A 26,632-nucleotide genomic window follows, 5' to 3' on the forward strand; every position below is an offset into this window, starting at 1 on the left:
CCTCTTTTCCACTATATTCATATTTTATGTTTCCACCAAAGAGTATGCAGAAGAATCAGGACAAGTTTATAAACTAGGAAGGCGGGTTGCTACACCGAGAAGCTGGCTTCATTCCTTTGCAGCCAATGTTGTGTTGGGGCTGACTCATATAAGCTCAGGAGAGCTGAGTGTTCATGTATTACTCCGTTTTCACAATGCTATAAAGAACTGTTCAAGACTGGGTAATTTTTAAAGAAAAGGGGTTTAATTGACTCACAGTTCTGCATGGTTGGGGAGGCCTCAGGAAACTTACAATCACGGCACAAGGCAAAGGAGAAGCAAGCACCTTCTTCACGAGGCAGTAGGAAAAAGAGAGAACAGGGGAAACCACCACTTATAAAACCATCAGATCTCGTGAGAACTCTTTCACAATCACGAGAACATCATGGGGGAAACCCCCCGCTCCCTGATCCAATCACCTCTCACCAGATCCCTCCCCCAACACGTGGAGATTATAATTCAGATTACAATTTGAGATGAGATTTGGTTTGGACACAGCCAAACCGTATTAGTTCAATTTTCAGGAATTTTGTGAGTGATTGTTAAACATTGCCCTTATTAGACATTAAATTATGTAAGCTTACAAATAAGTTACACTAAAACCAAAAGTAATCAACACTCAAAACTCATCACTTCCTAATCATTTTAGCAGACCTTGCTGTTGTCCGTGCCATTGCAGTTACTTATGCCAATTGCCTCTGTTTGGTGGAAATGCCTCTGATTGGTGGCCCTCTGCTGCTCTGCTCCCACTACTTCACATTCAGTGGCAGCACTTTGGCAGCTTGAAATTGGCCATGTGCTACAAATAAGGCTTGTTTACCCACACCCCACCCCACCCCAGGTGATTGTTAAAGGTTTGCCAGCACACCACTGTTTGTAGTTTTTTCTCAACAATACCTCAGGTTGTTGAGACTTAAAGTGTGGATTCCTGGGTACGCAGGTGAAAGTTGCTGTGTGCAGAGAAGTGGAAAGGGCAAGGAGAGGTAGGAGATGAACAAGACTTGTTTTCATGACACTGCTAATCAAAACAGGATGTAGCAAAGGAACCAGCCAAAAGCAGTTAGGACTAGGAATTATAATACATTTGCATGCTGTAAAACATTCCCACCAGCACCATGACAGTTGATGTCGTGGCAAAACCCAGAAGTTACCTTACATGGTTTAAAAAGGGAGGAACCATCAGTTCTGGAGATTCCCCACACCTTTTCTAGAAAATCTGTGAATAACCCACTGCTTATTTAGCATATAATTAGAAGCAGCTATAAATAGAGCTAGCCAGCAATGCACAAGTGCTACTCTGCCTATGGGATGGTCCTGCTCTGTCTGTGGAGCAGCCATTTTGCTGTACACTATTGCTCTAAAAACTTGCTTTCTTTAACTGTCGGCTCACTCTTGAATTCCTTCCTGAGCAAAGCTAAGGACCCTCTTGAGCTGAACCCCAATGTGGGGGTTCAGCTGCATCAAAGGGACTGGTTTTCAGAAAGCCTGGGTGCCCATCCTGCTCTCCTTCCAGCTGTGTGACCTCAGGCAAGTGTCTTCCTCTCTCTGGGCCTATATTTTCTCATCTATAAAATGGGAGGATTAGACTAAACGGTCTGTAAGGCCCATTCTGGTTATAACACTATCTGATTCTATGACTCCTCTTTTACTTTCATGTCAGACAGGCATGGTGGTACTACATTTTGGCTCATGGCAGACTGGAGGAAAGGAGTTCAGATATCCAGCACTTCCTCTTCTTTTTAAAATACTTCCCAAAATAATGTAATAGCAACTGTAGTAAAGCAATCAAAAGGGACCCAAAACAGGTTGAATCAGAGAATAGAACATGAGCTGCCCATTCGCTTTCATTCTTTCTTCTGCCTGCAACTTGCCAGTAGCACCAGTAAGCCATTTCTGAAATTCATTATGTAAATAACAAAAGCCTCAAGAAATCTTTTTATTAGTGCTCAATATTATGATCCAGAGACTTAGAGGGTGATGCCCTGGAAAATAAAATGGCCCCGAAGTTACAAGGCCTGGATTTGGGTCCTTGATGTCCTAATTCACTTTTACTCCTTATGTGAGCTTGAGCAAGTTACTTAACATCTCCAAGACCCAGTTTCCAGCTAAATGTGAACAATTTCTAGTAGAATGGACTAGTGCAGGCTTTGTGGAGAGCCACTGGGTGGCACTTATTCAAATTAAGTGTGTATTTTATGACCCAGCCACCATGCTTTTTAGTCGGCATCCCAGAAACTCCCACCCAGGTCCATCAGCGGTCACATTTCATCAGCTGCCACATTTCATCAGCGGTTCATGTTTGAAACCATTTGTGTGCAGAGTTGGAGGCCATCAAGGTTTCCACTAGGGGGCGAAGAGATGAGTAAAACATGATCTGCAAACACCGTGGAGTATTATGCAGCATTTAAAGACAATGGAGTAGATACACATAGCAACATGGATCACTTCTAAAAACAGAGCAGAATGAAAAAAGTACAAACCAGAATGAGACTCACAGAATATTATAATTTATGCAAACGAAACTGCATACACACTAAACAAAATATTCACTTCATAAATACGCATACAAATAACAAGATAAACATTGGACATATTTAGAATGATTGCCCATGTGGAGGAAAAAGTGTGAGTGGGAGATGGTAATAAAAGAGAATGGATCGATTAGTTAATTATTAAAACAAGAGAGAAGCCAATCACAAATAATAGATGTTAGTATTCCACGCACTAAGTAGTAGGATTTGCTCATCCCTCTAATCCTAAGTCCAATAAAAATTAATGAAAAGTGGCCGGGAGCAGTGACTCACGCCTGTAACTCCAGCACTTTCAGAGGCCAAGGCGGGTGGATCACCTGAGGTCAGGAGTTCTAGACCAGCCTGGCCAACATGGTGAAACCCCGTCTCTACTAAAGAAATACAAAAACTAGCCAGGCATGGTGGCACATGCCTGTAATCCCAGCTACTTGGAGGCTGAGGCAGGAGAATCACTTGAACCTGGGAGGTGGAGGTTGTAGTGAGCCAGATCACGCCACTGCACTCTAGCCTGGGTAACAGAACGAGACTCTGTTTCAAAAAAAAAAAAGAAAATTAATGAAAAGTACAATCGTACCTTACCCACCCCACACAGTTATGGTGAGAGTCAAATGGATAATGTATGTGAAAATTATCTGTGCACCATAAAATGCTATTCAGATATGTTATGTTTATGTTTACAGCACAGCTGGGAAAAGGTCAAGAGAGACTGCAGAGAATATTTAAGAAACGTGGCAAGATGCCTTGTCTTTTTGTCTTGATAAGTTTAACAGGGAAGTTTAATGTCCCTTAATCAGATATGCCTCTGTAAAATAGAAATCTTTAAATAAAAATTATGGCCATTCTCGATTCTTCTTCTGAGTAACATATTTGTGGTAGATGCTGTCAGTTGCCTACCCGCAGCCATTCTCCTTGCTTTCCAGGGGTATAGCACCCCACAGTTGTTCAGGTGGCAACATGTCTCTATCCCCAGAGGATCAAATGTGATTGGTCCAAGACAGGCACGGTAACACCATTTCTAATGGCCAGTGATTGTTTTAGATGGGAGCATGTGTCTCAGTTCTGGTAAGAGATGTAAGGGGACGTTTGCTTGGAGGAGCCTCTCCTGGAAGAATGGTTTTTTTCCTGTTAAAAAAAGGAGACAGAGATAAGAATGAAGGCTTCCATTTCTTCCTACCTTAATCCTCAGTATGTAAGGATTTTCCATTTAGAATTGAGGCAACTACTTGTCACCATGAGGCAATAAGTTTAAGAATCAAAGGCAACAAGCTAGGGTCACATAGAAAGAGCCTGGTTCCTGGATGGCACCACTGAGCCCCAACACCAAAGCTAAAACAGTCCAGCTCTTGGTTATGTGAGCTCATTAAATGTCTTTATTACTCTAGACACTGTTAGTCAGATGTTACTTGCAGCCGCACACATCTTAGCGGATATGACATGTAACCTGGCATTCCCTTGAAAGATCCCTTTTCTTGTGTATATACTGCAGGAAAGCTCATCCCCTTGCTAGTTTGTGATTTTCTCAAACGTTTTATCTGAAAGACTGTCAAGGAGCAGAAAACTGTGTTTAAAGCAGGTGGGACCTGTCCATATTTTGAGTGAGCCAAGGAAACCAGCATAGGTGAAATTATCCAGGCATCTGTTTAGGATATCAAGGATTCTGAAAAGGTGCCACCCACCAAATTTCACCTCTGAAGCCAGTGGTGGTGAGAAGTTTCTGGTAAGGAGTGGTCAAAACCAAATGTGTGGGCTGGAGAAAAGACTTGACATAAAACACCAGAATGGCTGTGTGTGGCTTGTGTGTGTGTTGTCCCACTGGACCAAGGGTAAAATTAAGGGGGTCAATTTTAGCTTGATACTTCTAATTAGAGTTGCCCTACCCCCAGGACAGTTTATGCTGTACAGCTATGAGCTTCTAGGCCCTGGATGTGTCCAAATCAACACATACCTCCATTGAGTAGCAAGTCTTTAAGGTCTCATCTAAGCTCCAAATTCTAAAATTATGTAATCCCCTGGATGAAATGCAAATTATCTTCAGGGTCATAATTTAGTGAATACAGGTGAGGGCAGAGGCCTTGATGAAAATAACCATGCAGAGTGGAGAATCTGAGGTCATCAAAGATTCTCGTCCAACTCCATTTTTGGAGAATAAAGGGATATAGTCATTTTCTCAAAAAATTGGAAGTAGAATTGCCATATGATCCAGTAATTCCACTTCTGGGTATATGCTCAAAAGAATTGAAAGCAGGTTCTCAAAAAGATACTTGTACACCCATGTTTATAACAGTATTATTCACAATAGCCAAAAGAGGGAGGCAATCCAAGTGTCCATCAATGGATAAATGGATAAGCAAAAAGTGGTATATACATACAATAGAATATCACTCAGCCTTAAAAAGGAAGGAAGTTCTGACACATGCTACAACATGTGTGAACCTTAAAGATATTGTGCTAAGTGAAGCAAACCATTGATTCCATCCATATGAGGGATCTAGAGGAGCCAAACTCAGAGATAGAAAGTAGAATGGTGTTGCCAGGGGCTAAGGGGAGAGAGAAATGGGAAGTTGTAGTTGAATAGATATAAGTTTCCGTTTTGCAAGATGAAAAAAGTTCTGGGCCAGCACAGTGGCTCATGCCTGTAATCCTAGCACTTTGGGAGGTTGAGGCAGGTGGATCATCTGAGGTCAGGAGTTCAAAAGTAGCCTGGCCAACATGGCGAAACTCCATCTCTACCAAAAGTACAAAAATTAGCCAGGCATGGTGGCATGTGCCTGTAGTCCCAGCTACTCAGGAGGCTGAGGCAGAAGAATCCATTAAACCCAGAAAGTGGAGGTTGCAGTGAGCCAAGATAGCACCATTGCACTCCAGCCTGGACAACAGAGCAAGACTTCATCTCTTAAAAAAAAAAAAAAAAAAAAAAAAAGAGAGAAAAAGAAAAGAAAGAAAAAGAAAACAGTTCTGGAGATTGGTTGCACAACAACATGGAGTTACTTAAAGCTACTGAAATGTACACTTCAAAGGGTTGAAATGATAGATTTTGTTACATGTATTTACTATAACATTTTTAAAAGGAATATGGTTGTAAAGTATTTTCTAGCACTCAGACCCAACAGATCTTTTGGCCACAGTCCTGGGGGCAAGGACTCCCACCCCTACCCTAGAGAAAAGGCAAGCCTGTTCTCAGTGACACAAAGGAGGAAGAGGAAGCAGGTGCAGCCACTGCTTGGAATCTCTGCCCAGCAGCTGGCATTGCTTTAGAGACATCATCATGCCCTCCCACAAACGACTGCTCTGACTCCAGCTGTAGTCATTTCTCCATCTAAATAAAGAACCCTAAAGAGTGGCACCAAATTAAGAGATGCCTTTGACATCATCCATTCTGACCTGTCTGTTCTGAGACCCGGAAGGGAAAGTGATTTTGCCTAGATCACACTCTGCATTAGTGACAGCCAAGACTAAAACCATGAGAGCCTCAAGAACCAGCCCCTCTACTCACAGGTAGCTTGGTGGAAGTATTATTTAGCATTGCTAAAGAACAGCATATTTGTAAAGTGCTTTATGCTCATCTATTATTAATGCACTAATGAGAATACTTAGATTGTGCCTTTTCTCCTAGGAGCTCAGAGCACTTTGTAAATGTTAACTCATTCACCCCCTACGTCCCAATGGGAGACAGAAATCCTCAGCCCTTGGCTCTGCACTTGGTAAAGAGTAGGCCCAGCAAAGGCAACAGGCGGGATGGGAGGCAGGCTCAGAACCAGGAACTTCCAAGTTCCTGTTCCCTCACTGTCTCCTGTCTAACTACACAATGTCCCTGGGACTGATATTCAAGCCCTAGGAACCAATGAGATATTTCTGTGAAGCTAATGGCATGTATGGCACCAGAAGAAAGGGGCTTAAGTTCTAGGGAGGGGGAGAAGAAAGGGAGTAAAGTTAGAAGGAATGTTTTCTAGCAATATCATAACAGCCAACATTTACTGAACGTTCATGATGCAGCAGACCCACAAATTCTGCATCATCTTATTGAATCCTCATCCAACCCCATGACTGAATAGTGATCATCTCCCTTTTTCATATGAGAAAACTGAGGCTTGGGAACGTTAAGAAACTTTCCCAAGGCCACACCTAGACAATATCAGCACCATGCCCAGAACACAGATCTAACTCCAGAGCCTGTGCTCTAAAGCCACATGGGGAACTGCTTCTTCCCAGAGTTAAGGGATAATTGTAGCAGAAACCACCATTAAGTTATGTTAGAAAATCCCATTCTTGGAAAAAGTTACTCACTGAAGTCAGTAAGGAGGCAAAAGGATAAAGGAATCCTCCCCACAAGAGGACGTTCCCACCCTTTCCTCTGGCATCCCATCATCTGTGACTTCCTCCTAACACATCACTGGCCATGTCATAACATACCATACACTCATCAGGTGCCTCTGCTCCACCAGACACAAGCTCCAGGTCTTCATCATTTTGCATCCCTAGTGCTGACATCACACCTGCTACTTAGCAGGTGCCCAGTATGTATTTGTGGGAAAGGATGGGAAAAAGGCAAGGCTTTGAGACAGACTTTAATACATGTATGGCCCAAATGTCAACAATTTTATAATTCTACATTTAAAGCAGTTGACATAGGTCATAAATTTTGTTCTTAAATTTTGCTCTGTACCCCTCATTCCCCACAAATAAGGAACAATCAATCAAGAAGTGATAATTGAGTATCTGCAGCATTACAGGGCTGTGGGGTGTAGCGAAGATACCCATGAGGTGATCTTTACCCTCCCAGAGTTTACATTCCAGTTAGGGGCATGATGGTAACACACACAGGCAATTAATGAATGACACAGGGTAAGTTTGCAACCTAATCAGGGGTTTAGACTGGGAATTCTGGGGAGTTTGGGACTAGGGAAGGCTTAATGGAGAAAGTGACATCTGAGCAAGCATAGCTGGGCACAGAAGAAGACATTCCTGCCAAGAGTGTACATGGAGCCAGTAAGAGCTATGAGCATAGTGTGTGGGCAGGACAGGAAGAGGACCAGCCTGTCAGGAGAAGTGGGCACATTACACAGGTAATTCTTTGCCAGTCACAGAAATTCCCTCGGCTCCATGAAAATCAGCCATTGGCATGGGATGTGCAACAAGCTATTCAACATTAACCCCAGTTCCAAGGAAACATTTTTTTACGTCTTTGTTCATTAATAAAAGAGAAGGGTTGTTTAAACCAGGGTGTGCTCCTCTAATGAATACTGACTCACCAAGGTTCACAACCGGAGTTGGAAAACCTGGGAGTCAATAAAGAAGCAATACATTCTAACAATATTAAAACTTCCTGGTACTGCAGTAATTAGAATTTCAAACACTAATAAAAGACTGTACAGTTAATTAGCAGCAGTCGTAAAAGTCTAAGAACAAATATACTATGTATTAAATACAACAACTAATGTAATTGCTACACACCAGTTGAAAAATTAAAGAGGGAGAGGTTAGGGAAAGTGCTTGCCACAAGAGTGGCAACACTGTTTCTCTTGGTCTTTGTGGCCACAATTCCTTATTATAGTAATATTAGTATTACACAGTCTTTACTGTTAATATCACAATGTTTTATTTCTCATTAATAGATTCCACTTCCTTAAGACGCCAGGAAATTTGGCATACCCTAACTAAGCTACAATCTGAACTACACATTATTTTCTCATTCTGGAGACAAAACTCATACATAAAGACACATAGACACGTGTGTGTACACACACACACACACACACACGTTTACTGAACGTCTGATTTTGTACAGGCATGAAGCTAATAGCCAGTTTTCTAGTCAATAGCACCTTTCTAGACTTTGGGAACATCCCTCCCCAAATCACCCAAAATGATCTCCCTCACTAAGCTTACAACACTCCATCTTCAGGACTCCTTTATGAAAAGTCTCCTGGAAGAACACAAAACGTCCCATACAATAGTCTTAACAAAAAAATCCAATTTGAATCTGATCACACTTCTAGATTTAATGACCATTTTATAGGGAATAGAGCAGACAGAAGAAACAAGGTAAACAACACCACAGGAATGCAGATAGAAAACCTCAAACTGTGAAAAATTCTATAGGACAAATAACCCAGTTTTTTCAACAAATAAATTTCAAGGATAAAAAGAGATGGGATGGGAAACTATAGATTGAAAGTTAAAAGATATCCAGTGATCATGCCCTTTGTTATTTACCCAAAGGAGTTGAAAACATGTCCACACAAAAACCTGCACACAGATGTTCATAGCAGCTTCATGCATAATTGGCAAAAGTTGGAAGCAACCAAGATGTCCCTGAATAGGTGAATGGATAAACTGTGGTACATCCAGAAAATGGAATATTATTCAGTGTTAAAAAGAAATGAGCCATCGAGCCATAAAAGGAATGAAGAAAACTTAAATGCATATTACTAAGTGAAAGAAGCCAATCTGAAAAGGCTACATACTGTATTATTCCAACTATACAGCATTCTGAAAAAGTCAAAACTGTGGAGACAAAAAAACTACTCTATATGATACTATAATGCTGAATACATGTCATTATTCATTTGTTCAAATCCATAAAATGTATAACACCAAGACTGAACCCGAATGTAAACTGTGGTCTTTAGGTGATAATGATGTGTCAATGTAGGTTCATCAGTTGTAGCAAATGGACCACTCTGATCAGAGTTGATAATAATGGGGGAGGCTATGTATGTGTGGGGTCGGGGAGTATAGAGCAAATCTCTATACCTTCCTCTCAATTTTGCTGTGAACCCAAAACTGCTCTGAAAAAGAAAGTCCACTTTTGTTAAATTAAAAGACAAATAATTCCAATGCAACATGTGGGCCTTATTCGAATACTATTCAGACATTTTTATGGAAAACTTAAACACTGATGGACTGAATATTTGAGGATATTAAAGAATTGTTATTCCATGTTTTAGGCATAATACAGGTATTGTCGTTATGTTTCTTCTAAAGAGTCCTTATATTTTTGAGATTTTTCCTTAAATAATTACAGACAAAACAGGTCCATGTTTGCATTTGCTTCATAAAGCCAGTGAGGGTGGGAGACTAGAGCTATAGATAATAAAATAATATTGTTCTTGGCTAGGCACAGTGGCTCACACTTGTAATCCCAACACTTTGGGAGGCCAAGGCAGGAGGATTGCTTGAGCCCAGGAGTTTGAAACCAGCCTGGACAACATGGTGAGACTCTGTCTCCACAAAAAAAAATTTTTTTAAATAGCCAAGTGTGGTGGCACACACCTGTAGTCCCAGGCACTCAGGAGGCTTCAGCCTAGGAGTTTGAGGCTTTAGTGTGCTATGACTGTGCCACTGCACTCCAGCCTAGGCAACAGAGCAAGACCTTGTCTCTCAAAAAAAAAAAAAAAAAAGACTGTCCTTGAGTTGGTAAACCTTGCAGTTGGGCAATAGGTACATGGGAATCCATTACACTATATTCTTCACTTTTGTATGTGTTTGAAATTTAATGTCCTAGAAAGGATTTTTTTATCTTAAAAAAGAAAAGGCTCTTGGCTGTCATCTTCTGCTGTATTCACTTTGGCCTGAAGTATTTTGTCAAACTTGCCCTGTCACCTCTTGGGTGGGAGATAAGGGCAGATCATGTCCTCCTCTGCTCAAACCCTCCAGTGGCTCCCATTTCACTCAGCATCAAAGCCAAAGTCTGGCAGTGAGCAGCTTCTGAGGACACGAAGCCAGCTTCTACTAAGGGCCTCTGCTGTTGCAGTTCCCTCTGCCTGGAACATCTTGCCCCAGGTACCCTCACAGCATGAGCATTCTCCTCTTCCAGCCTGCTCAGAAATTGCTTTCTGAGTGAGGACTTGCCTGGCAATACTTTTGAAAACTGCAAACCCACCCACACTCAACCCCAACCCCTAGGATCATTAACCCCCTTTCTCCTTCATTTTATTTTCCATGGAATGTATCACCACTTAATCAACCATATACATGCTCTACTTATTTTTTATTTTCTCCCTCCCCCAGATAGAATGTCAACTCCATGAAGACAGGCTTTATTTGTTTGCTTACTACTGACATAGAGTTGATGCTCAATAAATATGTGTAAAATGAATGAAGACAAATTTGGTAGCAAGACAGTATCAAGCCAAGCTCCCAGATGCCAACAAGAGGATCTGCTTGTGAGAGCTGCCCTAGTGGGTTACCCTGGTGGAACCTCTAAGTAGGAAGCCCCTGAGGCAAGAGAGAGCTCGCAAATGCACATCGCCTCCTTCACAGGACTGCTCTGGGCAGTCTGCCTGCATACGTCCCTCCTACCTTCCCCTCTCCCCAGCATGGGAGCTTATTCCAGTCTTGTTTTCCTGCTCAGTTTGTCACAAGAGCAAATTCTCTTGTTCCCTAGCTCTGGGAAGAGATGATGTAAGATATAAGGCAAAGGAGAGAAATGCCATGCTTTTCCAGAAATTTCTGTGCCTCCTTTCCTCCCTCTCACCACACTGTCTGCTCTAGCCTATCTGGCTCAGGGCTCCCACCTCCTACTTCTCAGGACAATCTTCCCCTACCTAATATGCCCTCCTCCTCCATCTCACCTTCTGGTCCTCAAGTTCTGCCACCTAATGACCACACAGATCCACATGCTTCTCCCTTCTCTGCTGTCCTGCTGCTTTGGTTCTTCACATTTTAGCACTTAACTTTTCCATATTGGTGTGTTACTCTTCTCTCCAAACTATACTAAAAGGCAATAGACTTTCCTTGCTTTATTTCTTCTGGATCCCCCATGGACCTTGGCTCCACGTCAGCCACAGGCTGACAGGTCAACAGCACCACTGCCAACCCAGCTGCTCAAAGTGGAGACTTGGGATTGTTCCTTAACTCCAACCTCCCAAGTCAGTCCCCAAGTCTTCTTGATGTTCATTCCCAATTATTTATCCTATTGTCTCTCCACCCCCACTGTCATTAGCTTAAACTCAGGCCACTGTTGAGCTCACCTAACTAGTCTCCCTGCCTTCTGGCTTGTACCCTTCCAATCTATTCTGCACCAAGAACCAAAGCAGTCTTTCTCACATAAAATCTGGATCGTGCCACTCCTCTGCTTAAAGTATCTGGATGGCTCGTCACTGTCCTCCAAATAGTATTTGGTCTCCTTACATGCCTTCCAAGGCCCTTGTGATCTGGACCCTGCCTTCTTCTCGGCCCCATCTGCCTACCCTTACTAAGCTCCAGCCAGACTGAACCTCTTTCATTTATTTCCAATGGGCTGTGCTCTGTCTCCTACAAGCCTTCCTCCTGGAAGCCTTTCTCTTTGTCTGGAAGACCCACCCACCCCTCTTATCAACTTCTGCCCTTGGCTCATATATCATTTCTTCCTGGGAGGCTTCTCCTGATCTAGGTTCTATATTCCTCCTCTGTGCTAAGCACTCGGCCTTCCCCTTTTCATTCTGAGTTCGAATTTTCTGTGCTCCAAGGGCCTCCTCCCCACAGACTGTAAGCTCTGTGAGGGCAAGGAGTGTGGCATCCTGGAATAGCCCCTAGACCCAGCACAATGCCTAGGGCCCAACTAGGTACTCCGGAAGTATTTGTCAAATGAATAAAGGAAAAATCACGCCTGTAATCTCAGAACTTTGGGAGGCCGAGGTGGGAGGATTACTCGAGGTAAGGAGTTTTAGACCAGTCTGGCCAACAAGGTGAAACCCCATCTCCACTAAAAATACAAAAATCAGCCAGGCGTGGTGCTGCGCACCTGTAATCCCAGATGCTCAAGAGGCTGAGGCAGGAGAATCGCTTGAACCTGGAAGGAGGAGGTTGCAGTGAGCCGAGATCATGCCACTGCACTGCAGCCTGGGTGACAGAGCGAGATTCCAACTCAAAAAAAAAAAAATCAAAACACCTAATGATCTGTGAGCCCAACAAAGTGGGACTCACAAGAAAGTGGTTGGGGGGTGAGGGGGACAAAACGAATGCTGATTGAGTTATAAAGTCCTGCCTAACAGAGAAAGGTGGAAATCAATGATTTGATTTCTTAAGCTGCAACCCTAAAACTAGGAATACCTTGCTAAACATGACAGTTAAGCGCTGCCCAGGATGGTGTGCTGTAGTGTTCCGCATGTCCGTGTGAAAAGACCGCCAAACAGGCTTTGTGAGAGCAATAAAGCTTTTTAATCACCTGGTACAGGCAGGCTGAGTCTGAAAACAGAGTCAGCAGAGGGTGGTGGGATTATCATTAGTTCTTATAGGTTTGGGATAGGCGGTGGAGTTAAAAGCAATTTTTTGTGGGCAGGGGGTGGCTCTTACAAGGTACATTTTCAAGGACAGGGAGAATATTACAAAGTACCTTCTTAAGGGTGGCGAGGATGTATTGTCACAAAGTCAATTGATCACTTAGGGTGGGGCAGGAACAAATCACAATAGTGGAATGTCATCAGTTAAGTCAGGAACTGGCTATTTTCATTTCTTTTGTGGATCTTCAGTTGCTTCCGGCCATCTGGATGTATACGTGCAGGTCACAGGGGATATGATGGCTTAGCTTGGGCTCAGAGGCCTGACAGTAGGGCTGGCGGAGTACCAGCTTGGGAGTCAGGACCACTGGCTGCTAGTCTAATTTCTGTAACCATTTGGCTGTGTGATTTGAGTTTCTATTTCTTCTGTGAAATACACCACTGGAAAGGTGATTTCTGCACCCTCAGCTTTAACTTGCTTTGAATGATGGCCAAATCAGAAAGACAAAGAATTAGATGTCACAAACAGATTTCAGTTAAGAGAAGATATTTCCTATGTCTTGGTTAAATTCTCCCAGGAACACATTCTGAGACTAAGGATTTGAATGCAAATACTTTATTTGGGAAATGATTCCAGGAAGCACCAGAAGGGAAGTGGGAACAGAAGACAGGGAAGGGAAGGAAGCCAGCAACGAGGGAACTATTGATCAGATGACCACTGTGGGCATCTGAAGCTCAGTCATGCTGGCAGATAGTATGGAACATGCCACAGAGTGGTCTTACCAAGGGGCAGGTAGGCAGGATATGTATACACCTACTTCCACCAACCATTGGCTGGGGGCTACTCCCCAGAGCATGAAGTCCCCAACACTTCCTGCCTGCAAGGAGATTCATAAGCACTTGCAGTCAGAAGTCATAGGTATGTATTGGAACAGTCAGTGACAAGAAAATATGGGCAGAGCATCAATAGCCTCAGGGACCACCCAGGAACTTAAACTGGGCACATCTCTACCTCTTGCTTTTTGTTCTACTATTTCTAAGGTAGTCAAGTGCAAACAAAATCAGGTTCAAAGATTTGGCAACTGCTCAAATTATTCATTGTGATTTTTATTGCTGCGCCTATGTTCATTTGTGCATTCTTATTTATATAAGGCAGAAAAAAGTGCTAATTCAGCACTGCCTTGGTAGGGTGGCCTTGAAGGCTGCTGTAGAAATCTCCTGCAAGTGCTCAGAGCAGCAGTTTCAAATCTTTGTCACCTGAAGAACATTCATCATGTTTCCGGGCCCTGCTTTTTCTTTTACAGCTTCGGGGAAAGACTCGAATTCCATCCAATTAGATGTACACAACTTCAGCTGTTTTGAATCTACCTACACGCAAATGAGACCCTAAGGAGCTGGTTCTTTAGGATGAAGAAAGAGGTGTAAGTATTGCCTTGGATTTTTTTAACCAATGCAGGCATCGTTTTTAAAAACAAAGACTCTGATTTTCCCTGAAAGTAGTCCTGGAAAAACAATCAGAAACTGAAATGGAATTTCACTGAATTTTTTATTGCCCTCCCCCCACCTTTTTTTAAAACTATTGAATTCAGTTCAACAGCTGGCTTTTTGGTTGTAATTTTTCCTGCTATAGTGATTATTTGTCTTCATGACTCAGATGACCATACTGGCTAGTTTTTTTGTTTGTTTGTTTGTTTTTTCACTCACGAGTGCATCATTTGGGCACTATGCAGACACAGCTTGAGGCAGTTTGGATGCAGCGACTGATAACTGCACCAGAAGCAAATCTGCAGATTCTGTCTGGGGCTCATCTCAGTTTCAAATGCAGGTGACTAAATGACATCTGCCTGCCTCTCCCTCCTCCTTCCTCAACAAGGAAGGGGCCTCATCGCCAACACGCGCACACAGTTGTGGGCTTCAGCCAACTCCGTATAGTGCAGCATTCAAACGAAACTCATCAGAACGCTTGGAAATGACAGAGTGAACACCAGGAGCTTGTTTCTAATGATATTTTCGATCACCGAGGATTTCACTCTAAGCCATGTTTGTCTTTTTTTTCAAATTGCTAGAAAGGGCATTAATAACATTATCTTTCCCCCAAAATGAGGTAAGAAACTCATCAAAGAGGGGCTGATATACTGGGATAAAGACTCTGGGCTCCTCCCTCATTTTCCTCCAGTTAAAGGGCCAAACCAATGGGCCATCTCTAACATTCTGAGAAGTCAGAAATTTCTGGGCAAAATGATCCACATTGTTCAAAAACAGAAACAATGAACAGCAAGTTTTTTGCTTGTTTGTTTGTTTGTTTTCCTTAACTACTACTCTCACTTAACAGTGGGCAATGGAAACACAGAAATCCAAGATAAAATAAAATTCAGACTCTTCTAAAATTTTACCTTAATGAATGCACCAGTGCTGCACCCTCTCACTCCATTTTTCTTTGTCATCAACAAGGGACAGGATGACGTGATGGAAAGAACATTGTAAGTCAGTGGGTCTGAGTTCAAGTTCCAGCTCTCTGTGGTAATAGGCGAGTCATTTTGCCTCTCCTGGTCTCAGTTTCCTCATTTCCAATCCCTGCCCTTTCCACTTCAACTCTAAAAAACTGACATGGTTTAAGCTGAACAGAGACCTTAGCAGTTCCCAATGCAGTCTGAGAAATGGCTGCTTTCACTGACCCACCAGAGGTGAAAAAAGCATACGAGGTAATTAGTATGCAGGGGTGACCGCAGACTACTGCTAAACAAAGTAGACTCAAAAATAAGACTCTTCATTAGGTGATTTAGGTAAGCTGAGATTGGGAGAGACCGCAGGCAGGGACTGGGATGGCCTCGTACTCAGAACGTGAATATTTTTCCCTTATTATTCACCTATCTGAGATCCAAACAGGTGAGCAAAGGACTCTTGTAAAAGGCTCTTGTCAGCCTTCTCTTTCTGGGAGTATGGCAGACAAAACACCCTGAAGAGTCCTTGCCATGAAAATATCTAAAATCCTGGGGAAAATATCTAAAATCCTGGGGAAAAAATGAAATTTATATTTATAAAAGCATTGTCAAACTAGCACAGTTATTTAAAACACACACATACACACACACACACACACACACACACACACACACACACACACACACAGGCAAAAGATAAAGTGAAAGCAAGAATTCTGGGGCTGAATGACTGCCAAGGCTGGCTTTTCCCTGAGGGTTTCTTCTGAAATCTGAAGGCCCTGACGTTCTACTATGGGGCTGCATTGGAGATAAGGGAGGGGGTCTATTAGGGAACCTTGACATAAAAGTAATGTCACAAAGAGCTACACCCTCTGTAAAAGAGCAAATGATAAAGAAATCTGCTGCTCAGAAACAGTCAACAAGAAAACTTGTCTATTTCAGCCTTAGCATCGGGTGGGAAAAAAATTCTATCTGTAAGCTGGCCTTTGCACAGGATTGTGGTTGAATTCATGCTACTTATGTGGTCCAATAAATTTGCAAGCTCAGACTTTAACCTAAAATGATCCTGGAAACATGGATGAATCTTCAAAACATTATGCTATGTGAAAGAGGCCAGATATAAAGGACTACATATTGTATGATTTTGTTTATATGAAATATTCAGAATCGACAAATCCATAGAGGAAGAAAGTAGACTAATTATTGCATTGGGCTAAGGGGTAAGAATACCGACTAACTGTAAACAAGGAAAGGGATCTTTGGAGAATTTGTTTTTTAAGTTTTAAAACTGGATGATAATAATTGCACAATACTGTAAACTTACCAAAACTCATTGAATTGTATGTTTAAAATGGGTAAGTTTTATGCCATGTGCAGAATACCTCAATAACGTGTTTTTTAAGCTGGTCTTGGGTTATTGCTGGAAAAGTAACTAGCAGAAGGAATGCAAGTCCTCTCCGGAGGAATATAACTTCACTAAGAATTCCCATAGACAAATTTACACATCAAATGAGCAGCTCACAGTGAAAAATCACAAAACACACAAGAAATCAAGACATGAGTGAGAACTAGCAGAAACGTAGACAGCAGATCAGTCCAGCAAAGGCTTCAAATAATGGAATTAGTTCACATAAAATAAATAATAACTACATTACTAACTATATTAATTATAACTATGAAGTAAAAGGTATACTTGGAAATATGTGCAAGCAACTAAAGGGTCTAAATACAACCAGCATATTTAGAAGAATCAGAGAGCTATTCCAGAAATAAAATGTACATATAGTAACTGAAATTGAAATTTTAATTGATTGCTCTAAATAGTAAATTAAAATAGCTGAGGACGGAATTAGAAAACTGGAAGGATAGCTAAAGAAATTAATGAAAAGTCAGGGCAGAAAAAAGTTTGCAAGATATGTAAGATAGATTGAAGCAGCTTCCATGTGACTAATCAGAATTTCTGAAAGAGACAATAAAGAGAATATGAAATAAATCATATTTGAAAAGATAATGACTGAGAATTTTCATAACCATTGAAAAGCATCAGTCCTCAAAATCAGGAAGCCCAAAGCAATATTAACCAAGATTTTAAAAACTAGATACTTCATAGTATAACTGGAAAACACCAAAGACAAAAGAATATATTGAAAATAGCCAGGAAGAAGAAAGAGTGGCAGTTAGAATGATGGCAATTTCTCAGTGCAACAATGAGAGATCACAGCAGACTAACAGTATCAATATGCTGAGAGAAGATAACACTCAATTTAGTATTCTATTAGCCAGAAAAACAATCTTTCAAAAATTAAGTGAAACTAAAATAATTTTTAGACAAAGTAAGGAAAAGGAAGAAAAACCTTGACCACATTACCAACAAATTCTCATTAAAGGAAATTCCAAAGAATATACTTCAAACAGACATAAATTAATTCCCAAAGACAAAAAGGAATTATAAATAATATTGATAAATAAGTGAATAAGTGATAGACAAAAGATATTGACACATGTACGAGTAAATATAAATATATAACCATCCTGAGCAATCTAGTAAGGCTCCATCTCTACAAAAAATTAAAAGCTTCCCTGGGTATACTGGCACATGCCTGTAGTCCCAGCATCTTGGGAACCTGGAGTGGGAGGATTGCTTGAGCCCTGGAGGCAGAGGTTGCAGTGAGCTGAGATCACACCACTGCATTCCAGCCTGGGTGGCAGAGCAAGACCCTGTCTCAATAAAATAAAATAAATGTATGAATAAGGGTGTGAGTAAATATAAATAAGCATTTACTAGATAAAAAATATTAATAATATACAACTTGTATGACTAAAAACAAGGCTAAAATACCACAGAACTAAATATAAAGCAAGATAGCTGATAAGTTGGGCAAGAGGTGATCAGAGTTAAACCACTATAAAATCACTGCAGTGTTCAGGAGGATAATAATATTAGGGTGTGTTAAGTTAATTGGGCAATTAAAAATGGCCTAGGTAACCATAAAAGAAGTATAAAGGATATAAATGATAAACTAAAAGAAGTGTGAAATAGGCCGGGCACAGTGGCTCACGCCTGTTATCCCAGTGCTTTGGGAGGCAGAGGCGGGCGAATCACGAGGTCAGGAGATCGAGACCATCCTGGCTAACACAGTGAAACCCCATCTCTACTAAAAATACAAAAAATTAGCTGGGCGTGGTGGCGGGTGCCTGCAGTCCCAGCTACTCGGGAGGCTGAGGTAAGAGAATGGCGTGAACCTGGGAGGTGGAGCTTGCAGTGAGCCGATACTGCGCCACTGCACTCCAGCCTGGGCGACAGAGAGAGACTCCATCTCAAAAAAAAAAAAAAAGTGTGAAATACAATGAGAACATTAGTTTAAAAAAAAAAAATCCAGGCTGGCCTGGTGGCTCATGCCTGTATTCCTAGCACTTTGGGAGGCCAAGACAGACAGATGACTTGAGGTCAGGAGTTCGAGACCAGCCTGACCAACATGGTGAAACCCCATTTCTGCTAAAAATAAAAAAATTAGCCAGGCATGGTGGCACATGCCTGTAATCCCAGCTACTCGGGAAGCTGAGGCAGGAGATCACTTGAACCTGGGAGGCAGAGGTTGCAGTGAGCCAAGATTGTGCCACTGCACTCTCCTAGCCTAGGCGACAGAGTAAGACTCTGTCTCAAAAAAATAAATAAATAAATATCCAAAAGAAAGAAGGGAAGAAAGAAGAGAACAGAAAAGCAGAACAAATGATAGAAATAAAATGTATCACTAATGAAAATAAATCTATATCTATAAATCAAATTAAGTGGTTAAAAACACAGTATAGGGCAAGTTATGCTGAGATTAAAAATAAGTGATCCCAGGGCCGGGCATGGTGGCCCACGTCCATAATCCCAGCACTTTGGGAGGCCAAGGTGGGAGGATCGCTTGAACTCAGGATTTTGAGACCAGCCTGGGCAACACAGGGAGACCCGTCTCTACTGAAAATACAAAACTCGGCCGGATGTGGTAGTGTGCACCTATGGTCCCACCTACTGGGGAGGCTGAGGTGGAAGCGATCACTTGAACCTGAGAGATCAAGGCTGCAGTGAGCTGTGATCATGCCATTGCACTCCAGCCTGCACAACAGAGGGAGACCCTGTCTCAAAAACAAAAAAAAAAGGGGGGGGATCCCAAAATCTTAGAAGCTTACAACAACAGAGATCTCTGTTTCAGTTATTTAAAGTTTCAAATAAAACACCTAAATCTTAATGACTTAAAATAACAATTTATTGTTGCTCAGGATGTTGTGGTTTGGTTGGGCAGTTCCGCACATGCTCCTGCAGCTGCATTCACCTGCTGGTTCAGTGGGAGCTGCAAAGACAAAGCAGGCCTCACTGTAGTAGGGAAGGCTAGAAGTCTAAAACCTCTGTTTCTATGAAGTTTCACATCTTTCAGTTATCTAACCCAAGCTTCTTTACTTGGCAGCTGGGTCCCAAGAGAGTAAAAGTGGAAATTGCAAAATATCTTGAGGCCTAGACTCCAGAACTCATTCAACATCACTTCTACTGCAATCTTATGATAGTGTGAATCATGTGAAAGTAAATCACAGGCCAAGCCCAGGTTCAAGGGAGTAGGAAATAGACTACACCTGTTGATGGGAAGGGCAGACATGGCATGGGCAATCGACCCCCATTTATGTCTCAGTCATGCAGTGTGTTCACTGCAGGTCAGCTCCATGTTGTTTTCACTCCAAAACCCAGGCTGATAAAGGGATCTCAAAACATTTTTAGCGTCATGGCAAAGGGATCATGATGAAGCATGTGCTGGCCCTTAAAGCTTCCAGACAGAAGTGCTCTTTGCTCATAATTCATTGGCCAAAGCAAATTACATGGTAAAGCCTATCTTATAAAGCCCTGGGACTATAAGGGTACCTAAAAAGAGAGTGTTATTAGAAATCCTACTGAAGTGTGAACTACTTGAGTGAGGACAGAGGAGGAAACCACAAAATATTTGGATGATATACAATGTTAAGAATTAGCTTCCAAGAAAATTTCAGAGAATATTTTATGTTATGCTAACAAGGTTCACTGACATTGACAGTTATGGAATATTATAGAGCCCATGCTTAAGAGGCAAAACTGTTAGGAAAAGTTTCAAGGGGTTTAGACCACTTCTGTGTTCAATATACACACCAAGTTCCCCACTGTCATCTAAAGATTTCTTCTCTGGTTATAAAACTAACACTAGAATCATAAAAATTTTCATCAAGTCCAACCTACTCCACATACAAAGACAACTGATAGTCATAGGTACAGGGAAATGTTAGGATATGTATCTTGAAATAAGTCAAACTGTCAGCAGGCCTTCACTGACCATTCTTTATGTGCTCATCTCTTTGCTATGTGCTGTAGTGAATGCCAAGTATAAAATAACCTCAAAGGTCAGGAAAACAGGAAAACATTTTTTTTTTTTTTTTTTTTTTTGAGATGGAGTCTCGCTCTGTCGCCCAGGCTGGAGTGCAGTGGCGCAATCTCGGCTCACTGCAAGCTCCGCCTCCCGGGTTCATGCCATTCTCCTGCCTCAGCCTCTCCGAGTAGCTGGGACTACAGGCGCCCGCCACCACGCCTGGCTAATTTTTTGTATTTTTAGTAGAGACGGGGTTTCACCGTGGTCTCGATCTCCTGACCTCGTGATCCGCCCGCCTCGGCCTCCCAAAGTGCTGGGAAGGAAAACATTTTTAAATAAACAAAGACCAACATAAGACAACTATGGTCTTTCCCTGTTCTCCAAGAGGCAGACAATGGCTGCTGAGATATTTGTACTTCAGTTGGCAGTTTAAGATACAGTTAAGGCATAGGAAAAAATAGCAAGCAAAGCAGTAGGTAAATAATAAAGCAAGTGGTAGAAAGTCCCAGTGCTGGAAGAGATTAGAGGAAGGAAAAATCAGTAAGGACTGAAATAGACATATTCAAGGAAGGGAAACTAGGGCTGAACCTCAAATGATAACACAAGATTATTCTTAGAGACAGAAAACTTTTACAAAATATGAGAACATGGACAAAGCCACCTTCCCATGAGGTTCCCAAAGAACATGATTATAGAAGAAAAGAAGAAAATGTCCCACAGAGTAATAGTTTACCACTACCTCAGTATAGACACCAAATCCCAACATTAAAAAGGCTAGGCCAGGTGACCCGCTCTTTGTCCTAAATTGCTCAGGCTTCCAACTAAAGTAAGCTGGGAAGCCTCCCACTCAGTCCTACCTTTGCCAGTGTCCATACACAAATGCCAAATCATACTACTCTATATTCCTAATGACAAGAGATAAAGCAATGCCCACCAACCCAGCACTGACCTGTTACAATACAGCATCTTCCGCTAGCAAATATGGTCCTATCAGCTTCCTAAAGTCCAACCAATTAGATTGGCATTCATGTTTCTTAATAAGAGAGAAGTATAAAGATGAACTCCTGAGCACTAAGTACCAACGGGGCCGTATATCATTAAGTGCAACCAGAGCCACTGGGAGTTTCCAATGAAAGATGAATCAGGGCCGGCAGCAAAAAGGGACTGAGGAGTCTCTGTGAAGTCAGCAGTTCTTGATGGTAGGTGAAATGATTGCTAATGTTTTCACTTTGCCTATGCATTACTCTTCTCCACATTTCTTTCTCATTTCTTTCTATGCCACTGTGAGAAGACTCATTTCAACAGATTTCTGAACCAGGAAATGTGGAATCCATAAAATGTTGGTTTGGTGTTTGATTTGGGGGTTTCTTAGTATCTCATGTGTTCTACAGGCACCACAAGAGTCCCCCAACTCTCACAAAGTAACACTGCAACGCAAAGACCTTCAACACAAAGAAGGCATGTCTTCTCTGTGCCCCAATATTGCTTTTATTATGAATCATGCAAGTTAGACTTTATTGCACCTTGTTCTGTTATGTCACTATTAATCTTGTCTCCCCAAGTAGAATGTAAGGGGCCTTGCTGGCACTCTGCGTGCACCCTCATAGTGCCTCACCCAGTGCTGGGCAAGGTTAACTCTCGGCAAAATTATAAAGCAGTTCTTCCTCTAGGGCCTTTTTCTTTTGCTCTCTTTGCCCCTAATGGATGGTGCCATTTCCTTTCTAATCACAGAAGCGTGGCATCTGCACACTTTTTACACCTTCAAGCCCATCAAAATAAAATCTCAGGAAAAAATGTGATAAACTAATCCACCCTAAATGATAAATGATTGCTTGAGTTTAAAGAGATGTCAAAGACACAAATCACCACTAGAAGAATTCCAAGTATTAGCAAGATGATAGGGAAACTCTTTTGAGGAGGAGAGAGCCTTGCTAGAGCCTCTGAAATTCCAGAATTTCTACTGGATCCTGCGTCCTTCATTTCGGCCTATACAAAATCCTATATATCAATTAATTTCTTACTTTCCACTTCCTGCTCATAGCAGGCTTAAAAAACAATTTATGGGATCTTTATTGTCTTCAGACCAGAAAAAGGAAATACAAACTAAGGCAGCAGCCCTTCCTTCCAGTGCCTTGCAGCAGTGGACTAGCTTGACTTTCAAATAAGTTCACACCATACAATATAATAACAGGAGAGTGTTCACAAATCTGGCCTTTTCTGGATATTAAATACATCTCTGCTGCTGGACTAGCCAGATAAATACAGAATGTATGTCATCCAAAAAGCAGGGCAGATAAGTACTCCATTTAGACTTAATAATGTGCTATTAAAACTACATATGTCAAATTATTTCATGCATAATGCAAACATATGATCTATCACAGTTAGGACAGTCTTGAAATGTCTAAGGGCCAAGCTTGATTAGGGCTCTAAAATATTTTGGTTTCTGCCATAACCTTCCTGGAATGGCTTAGCAAGTAAGAATCTCCTACTGTTTGCTTTAGTAAATCCCATTTTTCAAGGGTTAAAAGAGTGATGTGATTTAATCTTGATGATAAACATTTGCATTGGCCTAAAAACAGAGATAAACAGGGGAATTGCTCCTGGGAGGCTTCTGCTAAAATGTTCACAGAGTTTAACCTGATAGAAACCATCAATCAACAGGTTTATTGGTGCCCAGCAGGGCTAGAGCCGGTCTTCTTCCTTGCATATAGCTCTGGGTGCAGTTCAAGTCCCACACACACCTAGAGGGAAAGGTGAGACCTTCCAGGATGGACCAGGTCAAATACACATTCCAACAGCACCTGATTTAGAGCTTCACTTAAATTGTATGTGTCAGTTGGGTCTGGACATTTGTCTTCTTTGACCTTGCTTCCCACCCTCTTCCAAGGGAGAACACAACTACATGTCTGTGGTTCATTGCTCTCCATTCTGTATTTCCTCTGGACCATGTAGCTGAGTCCCAGCAGTAGGGTGGCCCTCACTCTTTGGTGTGCCTGAGTCTGCCTCCCCAGGTAAACTGGGTATGTGTGATTTTAAGAAACTTCAGGACGCTGACTTCCATGAAGCCTAGGTTAATGGCTTCTGGGAGGTCAAGGGGAGATGCAATCTGCTACCATAGCCAGAACCTACTTTCCCCACCCCCACCCCAGCCTCTGGGTTCTAATTATATGATTGCAATAAAGAAGTCACTGAGGCCAGATGTGGTGGCTCATGCCTGTAATTCTCGCGCTTTAGTAAGCTGAGGCAGGAGGATCCCTTGACCTCAAAAGTTTGAGACCAGCCTGGGCAACATGGTGAAACCCTGTCTCTACCAAAAATACAAAAATTAGCTGGGCATGGTGGCATGCACCTGTGGTCCCAGCTACTTGGGAGGCTGAGGTGGGAGGATCACTGGAGCCCAGGAAGTCAAAGTTACAGTGAGCCATGGTTGCACCATTGCATTCCAGCCTGGGTGACACAGCGAGACCCTATCTCAATCAATCAATCAATCAAGGAAAGAAGTCACTGAGATCTTGATGAAAAGGAAAGGAAAACAAGGGGTCTGGTATGAGTCTGGCCCAATCCTAATGGCCTGGAGCAAGTCACCTTTCTCTGTGGTGATGTTTCTCAAAATACACTCCCCGAATACCAGTTTCAGAATCGCCTGCCAGAGATCTGGGTCCCATGCCAAGCTGGCTGATGGAATCAAAGTCTCTAAGTGTGGGGCCACATTCACTTTTGAGGACCATGGTCTAAAGACTCTGCGTTTGTTATCCATCAAATGAACTAACACAGGCCATAGCTACTTAATGAGGTTATTGTAAGGACCAAAATGGTATAGTGTATGTAAAGTAGTATACAGTCTGGTTTATCAGTTAAGAGCATATTTGGGATCCAAACAGATCTGAACTTGAAACCAGATTTTGCCACTTACCAGCTGTGTGGTCCTGAGAAAGGTACATCCTCTCCGAGCCCCTGTTTTCATAAGCTGTAAAATGTGGACAGTAATACCTAACTCATGGAAGTCACACAAGGATTAAATGAAAGGTTACATGAAAAATGCTTAACACACACCTGGCACAAGGTAAGTATTCCAGTCATGAACACATTTTTCCCCCTTCCCAGAAAAATACTTCAAACATGAGTCAGAGTACACTCGCTGTTTTACTACTACTGTGAGACTTATGATGCTTTTCCTACAGAACTTCCCAACTTAGTCTTAAGTTTTGTCTTTCATAAATAATTGCCCAGGCTCTTCCAGTCCCTGTTAAGACAGGCTTATAAACTGTTACTATCTTGCTTATCTGGGACTAATAAATTGGCATCTTGGCTTTCTGTGCCTTTCCAAATATTTGATTCTCTTCTATTTCCCCCACCCCACATTGCTCAATTTACAGTCCTAAACTATGCGGTAACAGCCCTGTCCCCATAGTCACTATTCAAGAAAGTGAAAAATATTTTTACCATATTAACAGACAGTTCGTATCTAAGGGTATCTTCACAGCAGCTGGTGCTATGGAGGGTTGAAAAAGAAATAAAAGGAAGGCAATTTGCAGGAAACCAAAAGATTGGCTTAAGCTGACCCTGGGAAATCCCTGGCAGCTGTACCCCCCCAAATCGACCTCGTTCAGCCCTGTTCTCAATATCCCATGCCAGGAAAGAAGGGCATAGTGGCTATTTGGGGTGAAGCTTGGATTAAAGCTCCTGACAAACAAGGCCACTTCCTTGCACCAGGGCCAATTCTAAAGGTTCCATCTGATACTGTGGGGAAGTTATCTTCCCCTAGCAGTCAACTCTTAGTAATCCAAAAATGTATTTATTTATCCTACTGTCAACAGGAATAAATTATACTCTACCTCCCGGTCCTTGCATTAGGAGGAAAAAAAGGGAAGGAAGACAATCTATTTCAGTTGTAATTAACATCGGGCCCGAGGGACCTTTCCGAAATGTCTGCCCTGGCAACATTTCCCCCAGAGTGGATAAAAATGCCTTCATGGAATGAGAGCCTTGGAGATCCCCCGCAGACATCTAACTGGATTCCAAACACGGAGACCCTGAGCAAGAGATGAGTTTCCTGCGAGACTGTCAACTTGCACGCATTTCCGATCCCATCGCTGCCCCCTTCATTTTAGGCCTCCCCTATTGCCTGGGGCAGGGGCCCGATTTTCTTACTTTCATCACACCGCGCTGGAGAGGAGGCCCTGCTCCAGGCAGGCTCGGGGCGGTCAATCCTCGGGGCTCAAGAAGGCGCTGTTGCCGCAGGGCCCAGTCGCCCGAGGAGGAGGCCAGCGCAGACCCCGTAGAAAGCAACAGGAAGCAACACACACGAAACCCTGGGCTAAATCTTCGGTCCAGAACCCGGGTCCGCGCACTTTGTGCCACACGCCGCACACTTTGCGCCACACCCGCCAGGAAGCTCCCTCGCCCCCGCCCTCTGCCCTCCTCCCGCTGATCCGCCGCGAATTATGGAGGAATGAGTGCGGGGACCCAGTTCTGGCAGTGCAAGGGTTTCTCCGGAACGGACCCCGGGAAACCCAGGAAGGGCGAAGCCCGGCATGGCACTCCGCCTCGGTGCACCCAATCTGATCCCGCAGCATTCCCTGCCTCTAGGCTGAGAGAGGGAAGAGGGGGAGGGTAGACAGAAAGTTAAAGACATCCCTTCCCCCACCCCAGCTAAGGTTCCGAACCGCACACCCGCAAGCCGGAGAAACCCCGACGCGCGCCCCGCACTCCTGCTGGGCGACCCGGCTGGGCTATGGGATCTATTACCCTACGCGGAGAGGAAATCCCGTCCTTCCACTGGCTTCCTGGAGGAGTTGCCGCTTACGCAAACGAAGGGACGAGGGACGCCAGCAGAGGCAGCCGGCAATCCCGAGCAGGAGCTCCGGCATAAAGCCGTAGCAAACAGCCCCCGGCATTTCCTAGAGGTCCTGGGGCCCGGCCTAGGGGCCCCCTGCAACAACCCTCCCCGCCCGCCTTCCGGAGGCGGAGCCCGGCCCGCGCTGCCCTGCAGGAGAAGTTTCCTGCCGCTCCTAGGGGGCACCATGAGCCGCGGCGAGCGCCCCCTT

At 42.9% G+C, this 26,632-nt stretch overlaps 1 long non-coding RNA gene across 2 annotated transcripts in view; it reads right to left on the bottom strand.

Moving 5' to 3' along the window:
- Positions 1–2,651: 2,651 nt before the first annotated feature.
- Positions 2,652–26,632, bottom strand: part of LOC131383598 (uncharacterized) — a 28,909-nt gene continuing 4,928 nt past the window's right edge. The window contains exons 1-3 of one of the 2 annotated variants that reach the window (XR_009213742.1): positions 25,737–25,778; positions 24,499–24,552; positions 2,652–3,692 (exon numbers count right to left, since the gene is read on the bottom strand). This is a non-coding gene — a long non-coding RNA (uncharacterized LOC131383598). Of the gene's footprint in view, positions 3,693–24,498; positions 24,553–25,736; positions 25,779–26,632 lie in introns of those variants that run through there. The other variant, XR_009213741.1, reaches the window with a different exon arrangement.

This window comes from Hylobates moloch, unplaced genomic scaffold (genome assembly GCF_009828535.3).
Source record: "Hylobates moloch isolate HMO894 unplaced genomic scaffold, HMol_V3 SCAFFOLD_5, whole genome shotgun sequence".
Classification (NCBI taxonomy): Eukaryota; Metazoa; Chordata; class Mammalia; order Primates; family Hylobatidae; genus Hylobates; species Hylobates moloch.